Source organism: Rhinopithecus bieti, unplaced genomic scaffold, assembly GCF_001698545.2.
Source record: "Rhinopithecus bieti isolate Rb0 unplaced genomic scaffold, ASM169854v2 scaffold_68273, whole genome shotgun sequence".
Lineage (NCBI taxonomy): Eukaryota > Metazoa > Chordata > Mammalia > Primates > Cercopithecidae > Rhinopithecus > Rhinopithecus bieti.
In genome coordinates, this window is record NW_016826690.1 from 638,359 (window position 1) to 648,473 (window position 10,115).

General features: G+C 38.2%; 1 long non-coding RNA gene across 1 annotated transcript in view; it reads right to left on the reverse strand.

The window, feature by feature from the left end:
* Nucleotides 1-763: 763 nt before the first annotated feature.
* LOC108523034 (uncharacterized) overlaps nt 764-10,115 on the reverse strand; it is a 132,025-nt gene continuing 122,673 nt past the window's right edge. The window contains exons 4-5 of the long non-coding RNA XR_001883675.1: nt 5,454-5,518; nt 764-1,297 (exon numbers count right to left, since the gene is read on the reverse strand). This is a non-coding gene — a long non-coding RNA (uncharacterized LOC108523034). The remainder of the gene's footprint in view (nt 1,298-5,453; nt 5,519-10,115) is intronic.

Genomic DNA, 10,115 nt, shown 5'->3' on the forward strand with positions numbered 1-10,115 from the left:
GGAATGGTCAGGAGAGCTTAATGGAAAAGCTGAAGCTCAGTTGACCTTGAATGCAGACAGAATTTAAAGAACCAAAAAAAAAGCAGGTGAATGAATTAATATATGAAGAATGAGTGAATGAATGAATGAAGAGAAAAGGCAGCAGTAAGGTGGAAATGAATAGCCAGATAGAAGGCATTTTACATAATAAATATGTTAGAACATATTGTTGGGACTTACCAATAAACAAAATGTTTACCTTCTAGTCTCATAGAACCTACAATACAGTGGCAGACTAATAGGCTTATGCAAGTGATTGAGGCCAGAATGTGTTACATACATTCCAGAGTGTATTGAGAAGTAAAAATAAATACAAAAGACATCATATTAAAGTGAAAAGTAACCTCAGAGGTCACATAGATCAGTCACATTGTATATAAGATACTCAAAGTGCAGAAGTGTCAAGAACTTAACCAAAGTGACACAGATTTTAGTATCAGTGCAAAAAATGGAAACTGAATTATAAGATTTAGTATGGTATTCTTTCAGCCACATTAAAAATCTCAACAGAAAGCTTAGGACCAGATAATGGAAAATCTTAAAAGTGAGTCTACAATAGTAGACCTAATACAAGTAATATTATAAGATGCTTTGCTAAAGAGTATCTTTTGTGTCTGTAACTTATATGATTACATTTAGAAATACTAAGTAGCAATTTTCTTAATTTATATTTATATTAAAAGGCATACATTATGGTATTTTCTTTCACCTTATTTGATTTCTTTCTAAGTTTATTGCATTGGTTTTATATAGGGTATTGATCATGCATTACATAGAATTTGTCAGAACCAGAACCAACAATAGACAATATCAAGCATGAAAAATGATCTACGTATACATCTCATATGACACATATTGTAAATATTTTTCACAGGCATGTAAATTCTATTTCAAAAGTAATTATAAGGCAAGAAATAAATTGTTTCAAAGACAGAGGTAATTTGCTACACTTAGTTTTCTTACTGACCCATATGTACTCTTGGGGGTTCATCAGAGAGATTTCCTTATGAAATAGTTATTTATTGCTCCTGATACATAGGGTATATGTTACAGCGAGAGGATAAAGCAATTATGTCTTTCATGCCTTGTAAGGACAATCAAGGAAAGCAAGATGAATCGTCACAAGTTCAGAAAGAGGAAAACTTCTGAGATTTCTCAGCGATGACTTCCCTGGGGGACACGCTGGTTTCCTGCTGGCAGAAGTTCTGCTGTCAGAGTCTTTCGTTTGAGCAATGCCACTGTCCTATTTATAGAACACCTGAAGAGACGATTCAGAGAAAAGAGAAAACTGTTAACTATAGAAAGAATTTATAAAATTTTACTAGAATGACTAAACCTAGTGACATAGGAGGGTGAAAAATACAATCATTAAACAGTGTGACATAAACCTCCTTGTAGTCAATGCTTAGTAGAGTATCTGATACAAAATATGCTTCAATTAAATAATGATAAAAGAATGAGTTCATTAATGGTCTTACAACTCTACATGTAAGATATTCTGCAACTGACTATGTAAAAATGTTTAGTCAGTAGGACACCATTTCTCGCCATACAATGAGTCATTCTACAAGGGAACACTTTATTTTTATACTACTGTTAAGACACAGAAACTATCTGCAGATATTAAAGAAGATAAAATGAATAAACATTACACACCAGATTGTTGATAGGTTAGAAGCATACACCTAGTGTTAATTTTATTAAAACAAATAATAAATAATATCAGGCTTTAACTAGCTTAGAGTATTATGATTGAATTGAGGACCAGAAATAATAATCTAGGGAAGGGTTAAATAGGATTAGTGCAGTCCACCACATAGATTTAAATATTCCAAAATATTAGTGAAAATATTGCCAAATGCAATAAATCCATTAATAGAATAATGTTAGTTGATTTTTAGAATCACAACCTAACGACATTATGGGGAGAAATGAATCTATATGTATTAGAGGTGATTTAGCTTACCTCACCTTGATGGTGAATTGTTTCTCTAATTTACTCTGTAGTCTTGCAAATAATTTAACTCTGTTTCTCAATTCTTTCTACTTAAATGTATACTAATTTCAGGGAGTTTATGGGGAAAAATGCAAAATGATGAAGTAACTAAGTTTTTAAATGTGGCAGTCAATTAAATTTCTCATTTTATAGATAAAATATAAAAAATCATAACACCATCTGTCTCAATTAGCACAAGTCCAGCAGGCAAATAAAATAAAAATAAGCAAATAAATAAATAAAGATATTTTGCACGAGGGAAAAAGATATACCCAATTGGATTTCATGGTATGACAGCAGTCATTTATAGTAGACAATTAGGGTACTGTGGGAGTTATGTGAGTTACAGGCCCTAATAATTTTAGAGTGAAGTTTCAGACCAAGAGAAGCTCAGGCTTGATTTGTTAAAACAAAATAAAAAATACTACTTACTATGTGTAGTAACTTACCTACTAAGGAAGGGCACACTAATTATATGATAATTAGGAAATTGCTGAGAATATATAATGAGAAAAGTCCTTTAAAGTCACTTATCTCGGCCGGGCACGGTGGCTCAAGCCTGTAATCCCAGCACTTTGGGAGGCCAAGGTGGGCGGATCACGAGGTCAGGAGATTGAGACCATCCTGGCTAACACGGTGAAACCCCGTCTCTACTAAAAAATACAAAAAACTAGCCGGGCGAGGTGGCGGGCGCCTGTAGTCCCAGCTACTAGGGAGGCTGAGGCAGGAGAATGGCCTAAACCCAGGAGGCAGAGCTTGCAGTGAGCTGAGATCTGGCCACTGCACTCCAGCCTGGGCGGCAGAGCGAGACTCCGTCTCAAAAAAAAAAAAAAAAAAAAAAAAAATTCACTTATCTCCTGAAATGTTTTAGACATTTATTAGATATACACTAGTAAGTAGAGTCATCATTATGTGCTTGCTACACTGAGCTAGGTTACAGCACACAGGTGTTTCAAATCCAAATGTGGGTGAGAATGACTATAACCTTCACTCAAAGTCACTTTACCTTTGGATTCTTGGAGGTCTTCAAGTAAAAAAGTTAAAGTTATAAACCAGGTAATAAAAAGAGTGAATGGAAAAGTTTCCTCATTGCCTACCTTATGACTCAAAGAATTGCATCTGAATCTTGGTGATCTTAGCAGGTTATACAACAGAGTGAGATACCCATGAGCTTGGAGAATCATAGAACTGTAGGCTCACTGGTGTTACACTTCAGCCATATCAGCACTCAGCAACAGCTTATAAAGCCATCCACGAAAACGGTTTGGCTGCTCAGAGAGTTATGGCATCATGGAGGCCTCATACATGATCACTGGGTCCAGAAAATCTTGGGATGAGGACACTGGGGCCGTCTCCCACTATCTACATTTGTACTTGAGAACTTAGAGAATTTTCACTCTGGTATACATAGAGGCATTCCACAAGGATCACACACTATGACCTAACATACCTCCATTTTCACCTTTGTCTTCATTTTATAGATGGAGACATTCAAATTCAAGCAGGTTACATACGTGTTTTAAAGTCATAGAGTTAGTGAGAGCGAGACTTATTTTTCGCTGTGGTTAGTAAGAGACTTGATTTGGCAACCTTATTTAACCACTCTGCAATATTGTCTTTCCAACAGATACAAAGATTATCTGCCCCAGATAATCGAAATAGCCATCAGACTCTTCGGGCCCATGGAAATGATAGCTAGCTTAATGAAAGAATTCCCTGTATGACTTTCAGAAGGTTCTATGACTTCTCTGTACCTTAGGTTCCTCATTAGTAAAATGGGGAGAGCAATGGTGCCTACTTCAAGGGGTTGCTGGTAAATTAAATGAGTTAATAATGAGAGAGCAACTAGGAGAGGACCTGGGTCAACGTAAGTTGTCTTATGACTCTGTGTAAGTGATTATGGCTATGATTAGGATGATGGTGATGATCACTTTTCCTTTTAGGGATGGAAGGGGAGATTCATTTATCTGTATGCCTAGTCATGGAAAGCAAATAATAATATATATTGTGTCTCACATATTTTGGCAACACAGGTTTTGAGTCCACCAGAATCTCAGGTTCCGGCAATGACTTTTAAATCCCGTTATCAACAAAGGATATAGTTCTGTCAGTGACTGCTACAAATAACTTGTGTTTTATGTAGCAATAACCACTTTCAATCATCCCTACAAAAGTCAAGTCTCTTGTCAAATTCCCTATACTTCCCTAATGTCATGTTTCCCTTTTGTGATTTCTTTTTTTCTTTAATGTCAATATCAAATATTCATTTTACTTGATTTCACGTCTATGAAAATATATGACGGAGAAAATAGAACATGCTGTATCTGATGCTTAAAACCCTTTGGGATTTTCAGGTCATATTCTATAATCTGTCTCCCCATTCACTGTAAAGGATTTGAAAAGGCAGCATCTGAAGAAAACTTTGCATATTTCAAATGTTGGCTCATAGCTAGCCTATTTTGCTACTGAGGCTAAAATGCTCTGAAGGCTAAAATGTAATCATTCAGGCATAGGCACATATCCAGAGGTTCTAATGTTTCTGTAGACGCCTGCTGCTGATAGCTAATAGGCTCTAGTGTTTATTTGTTTCAGTCAGGAAGTTCAACTTTTATAAAACTCAATTTACTTTCATCCAAACCAAAAACAAAATTCTATAAGAATTCTATAAAATATTGGTCAGTTTTGTCTTTTCAACTATTACTTTATAATAAATTAGACTGTCAAGTGGACATGTACATATTTCCTCTCCATGATTCTGATATGTATTTTCATTTTCATGAAGGATATTTGTTTCTAAGTTCACTCTAATAAATCAATAGAAACAAGAAATAATACTAGGAATAACTGCAATTTATTCAATAGCTTTTACTTAATTGGCACTCTTGATTACTTTATATGCATTTTCTGATTTACTTTTTCCATAAGTGTAATAACCCTTTGAGATGAATATGTATGGCTACTTTACCTTGAAAAATTGAGATTCAAAGAAATAGAATACTTTCAGAATTACATATTTAGCATGAAGATATGTTCTCACAACCTCTTAACCAAACCTCTCTATGTCTTGTATCTGCAACATTTATGAATATTACAAAGTGCTGTTCCAATTTCTAGCCCCCATGTTTAAATATATATTTTACTCTAGAAATCCTCATCAAGTCTTGCCTTTTTCTTTTTTCTTTTTTCTTTTTTTTTTTTTTTTTTGAGATAGAGTCTCTCTCTATCGCCCAGGCTGGAGTGCTGTGGTGCCATCTTGGCTCACTGCAAGCTCCGTCTCCCAGGTTCAAGCCATTCCTCTGCCTCAGCCTCCCGAGTTGCTGGGACTATGGACGCCCGCCACCACGCCCGGCTAATTTTTTTTATTTTTAGCAGAGATGGGGTTTCACCGTGCTAGCCAGGATGGTCTCGATCTCCTGACCTTGTGATCTGCCCGCCTCGGCCTCCCAAAATGAAGTCTTGCCTTTTTCTTCCATCGTCACTGCCCTAATTAAAAAAAAAAGAAAAAGAAAAAGAAATGGTTTTATTATTTCTGAACTTTGTATGCTATTCATACTCCACAGATTTATTCATTTCAACTAACTCTGAAGATAACAGGGGCAATCTTTATTAAAACAATTAGGTTTTCTTACTTATAAGATTCTTTTTTTTCTCTTTTGTTTCCTACAGGATAATAAGAATGCAGATTTCTTAGCTGACTTATAAGCAACTCATCGCTTTTTGTGGGCACACATTGAACCTTTCCACCAAGCCACCCAGCACCCAAGCTATATTAGGCTGCTCACTATTTTCATTCACACTACAATCTTTCATGGCTCCCTATAGGGATAGAGAGACACAAAACATTCCTCCTGGCTGGAGTGTCTTTTTCTAGCCTATTCCTCCCATCTAAAACATATAACTATTCTTAACCGTCAGCTCAAGATATCCCTCCATGCTAAAATTTAAGCTTTTGAAATGAAACTGGTTTCTTTCTAGGTTTCCTTACCATTTTGACATACCTCTGCTGTTTCAATGGTTGTATGGCATTAACATTTATCTGGCTATCTGTCTGTTAAGTAGATGAATATATAAAAATGAATGAATCACAGAATCAAACTTTATATCACATTCTCAAGAAGATACAAGCATTCGTATATCAGGATTCTAGAACTCTGGACCTAGTTCTGACATTTCTAGTTTGTAATCTTGGAAAAAGTCATTAGCCAGTGTGTAGACTGAGGGTATTAATGCATCACCTGCCTGGGAGCTGGAGTTTGCAACTGATTTCTATTCAACATGCCTTTTAGCTTTAAGACCTATAAGTCTATGAAATAGTAATTTGAAATAGTCTCTCCATAGGTCATTATCCAGAGGAAAAGAGTTATATTGAATAATTTTTATCTAAAAAAAATCTCTCTGCACCCTACCTCATCATTGACTTTTTGTTACATCTCTATTCCAACTCTTTCATTTTGCTTGGGGCAGTCATTGTAAAATGTTAGGATAGTCACCAAAATGCTGAAAAGAAACACATTTTGCCCCTGGTTAGAATACGAATCTATTAACGCTTTATCATTCTGGTAGACAAGTATGCATAGGCAATGAGTGAAATGCTGAGCCACTTCTGGTATTAATCATCTGAAACAGCTAAGGAGTTATTGCATATTTCACCATACACAGACTCCAGTTACTTAATTCATAATACAATAAATCAGTGATCTATGAATCCCTAACATTATTCCAACTCACTCTCAGATCTAAATGATTGTTTATAAACCAGATAAACTCTGCTGTTAAAATGCAAACATAAAATTTCTGGTTTGGAAAATGGCATAACCTAGTTGGAATATTTGATTTCTGATTTAGGCAACCTTCCAATTCTATTTAGCTTCAATATTCCTTGGATTATCTGAGTACTATTATAAGATAGGGGCCAAAATAATATTTTGTAGGTTATTAGTTCAACTACATAACTGGGAGACAAAAACTACTAGTTAATTTAATAAGGCAAAAAGTTACATCTGCCCTACCTAAACAGCCTATGTAAATAATCCAAGGCTGGTGGTGCCATTACAATTAATAAAACCCATACCATTCTATCAAATTGCTCTGCCAAACCCACCTTGAGCTTCCAATTTACAGTGTTTATAGTGCAAAAGTGTTACTCTGACTTTAGCTAGCCATTTTGCATTGCGGCCATTGGAAAAAGAGAAAAAAGAAAGTGTTGAAAATAGCTCAACTATAAGAACACAACCCAGTAGTTGTACAAATCACTCTTATTCACATCCTATTAGCTGGAATTTGCTGAGCATGTGGCCACACCTTTCCCTGAGGGAGCCTGATAAATCTAGGAATTATGCAAGAGGGCCCTGGGTCCAGTTAATAATTAAATATTCTATTACTAAAGGAAGAAAGGGAGAATGGCAAATAGTTGAGAGTCTCAGTTAAAAGCATAGACCAACAAAGCACAAGTGTTCCAAAGTAGAGGCCAGGATGGAATGAAATGAGGAAGATACGGCTATAAAGTAAACAGGAGGCTTTATCATGAAGGGTCATGTAGGCCATTTTAAAGACTTTGGTTTTACTTTAAGTGAAATACGAGTAACTGCAGAGTTTTGAACTGGAACGTTACACAATTTGACTTATACCTTGAAGGATTTCTCTACTTCAGCTTCCTCACTATGAAAAGACCACAGATTTTAAAAGTAACATTTTGAGATGTATTAGTGATAAGGACAGAAGGCAGAGAAATTCTAGGCAGAAAATGGCCAGTCCCCAGCAAAACCCTATCCTCAGCTGAAAAGCCTGAAACTGCAGCCGAAAGAAAGAGCTTATATCCGTTTTTTTTTTTTTTTTTTTGAGATGGAGTCTCGCTCTGTCACCCAGGCTGGAGTGCAGTGGCCGGATCTCAGCTCACTGCAAGCTCCGCCTCCCGGGCTCACGCCATTCTCCTGCCTCAGCCTCCCGAGTAGCTGGGACTACAGGCGCCTGCCACCTCGCCCGGCTAGTTTTTTGTAGTTTTTTAGTAGAGACGGGGTTTCACCATGTTAGCCAGGATGGTCTTGATCTCCTGACCTCGTGATGCGCCCGTCTCGGCCTCCCAAAGTGCTAGGATTACAGGCTTTAGCCAACGCGCCCCGCCTGTTTTTTTTTTTTTGCTGGAATGTTGCCTTTTCCTAAACCACCCATGGCCCCGCCCTGCCCCATCCTGTGCCTACTGAAACCCCAGACTCAGTGGGTAGATGGGACTATGGATGGATGTTGGAGAGAAGCAGCTTGACTTCAGAGGGACAGCTTGACAGAATAACTTTGGAGAAGAATCTAGCCAGAGACAGCCAGACTTCAGGGGAAGATTACCTACCACCTCATCCCCTTTTCAGCTCCCCTTGCACTGAGAGCCACTTTCATCAGAAAAACAAAAAACAAAAAAAAATCTCCTGCATTTACTGTCCTTCAATTCATTAGTGAGACCTCATTTTTCCTGGAGGAGTCACGAGTGTGATCCTCCACGAGTGTGTCATGCTGATCCTTTGCCCTTGCTGGCAGAGAGCAGCTGCTCCATGCAAAAAGGCAAAGGGCGCACTGGCCTGTTAACATTGAGGCCGTCCGTGGATGATAGAGCTAAAAGAGCACTGTAACGTGCCCTCTAGGGGGTCGGGGACCACAGGCATCCCCACCTAAACGCTGCCGCAGGGCCCACATGGAGTATGCTCCTGCCAGAGCCCAAAAGCGCTGGTTCCAGCTCCTGCATCCACTCAGCTGTGTGCTCCCTCCCACGATGGGTGGGACACAGTGGGTCTGAGTGAGTGGAGTTTGATCCCACTGGTGCTGACTCAGTTGGTCAGTTCCAGCACTCTTACACTCCAGTTCCTGCCTTATTTGCTCATGCACTCCCTCCAGCAAGGAGTTGAGAGTGGCGGGCTGAAGAAACAAGACACTCCTGTCACAAAACCCATGAAAGGGTCAGGGAAATATCCTGCTCCATCAGGATGTTATTGCACAGTCCAGATGAGTGATCATTATAGCTCAGATCATGTTGTCATACTAGAAATAATAAAAATTTACATTTGGATATATATTGAAAATGCAGTCACATGATTATGGAGTGGTGTGAAACAAAGGATGTCTTAATGGTTGTTGTCTTGAAAACCTAGATACAAAGAATTTCTGGCCAGGTGAGGTGACTTATGCCTGTAATCCTAGCACTTTCGGAGGCCGAGGTGGGCAGATCACTTTAAATCAGGAGTTCAAGACCAGCCTGGCCAACATGGTGAAACCCTGTCTCTACTAAAAATACAAAATTAGCCAGGTGTGGTACAGTGTCTGTAACCCCAGTTACTCAGGAGGCTGAGGCAGGAAAATCACTTGAACCCAGGAGGCAGAGCCAAGATCATGCCACTGCACTCCAGCCTGGTTGACAGGTGATACTCCATCTCAAAAAAAAAAAAAAAGAAAGAAAGAAAGAAAATAAAAAACAAAAAGAATTTCCATCAAGGTAGGGCCCAGTGGCACACGTCTGTTATCTCAGCACTTTGGGAGCCTGAGGCAGGAGAATTTTTTGAGACCAGGAGTTTGAGACCATTTGAGCAACATGGAAAGATCTTGTCTCTACCAAATAATAATAATAATAAGTCAAGCATAGTGGCATGCACTTGTAGTCTCAGCTACAGTCCCAGGAGGCTGAGGCAGAAGGATGACTTGAGCCCAGGAGTTTAAGGTTACAATGAACTATGACTGCACCACTGCACTCCAGCCTGGGAAATAGAGTGACACCTTGTTAAGAAAGAGAAAGAGAAGGAGAAAAGGGAAAGAAAGAGAAAGACAGACAGACAGGCAGACAGACAGAGAGGGGGGGGGAGAGAGAGAGAGAGAGAGAGAGAGAGAGAGGGAGAGAGAAAGAAAGAAAAAGAAAGAAAGAAAGAAAGAAAGAAAGAAAGAAAGAGAAAGAAAGAAAGAAAGAAAGAAAGAAAGAAAGAAAGAAAAAGAAAGAAAGAGAAAGAAAGAAAGAAAGAAAGAAAGAAAGAAAGAAAGAAAGAAAGAAAGAAAGAGAAAGAAAGAAAGGAAGGAAGGAAGGAAGGAAGGAAGGAAGGAAGGAAGGAAG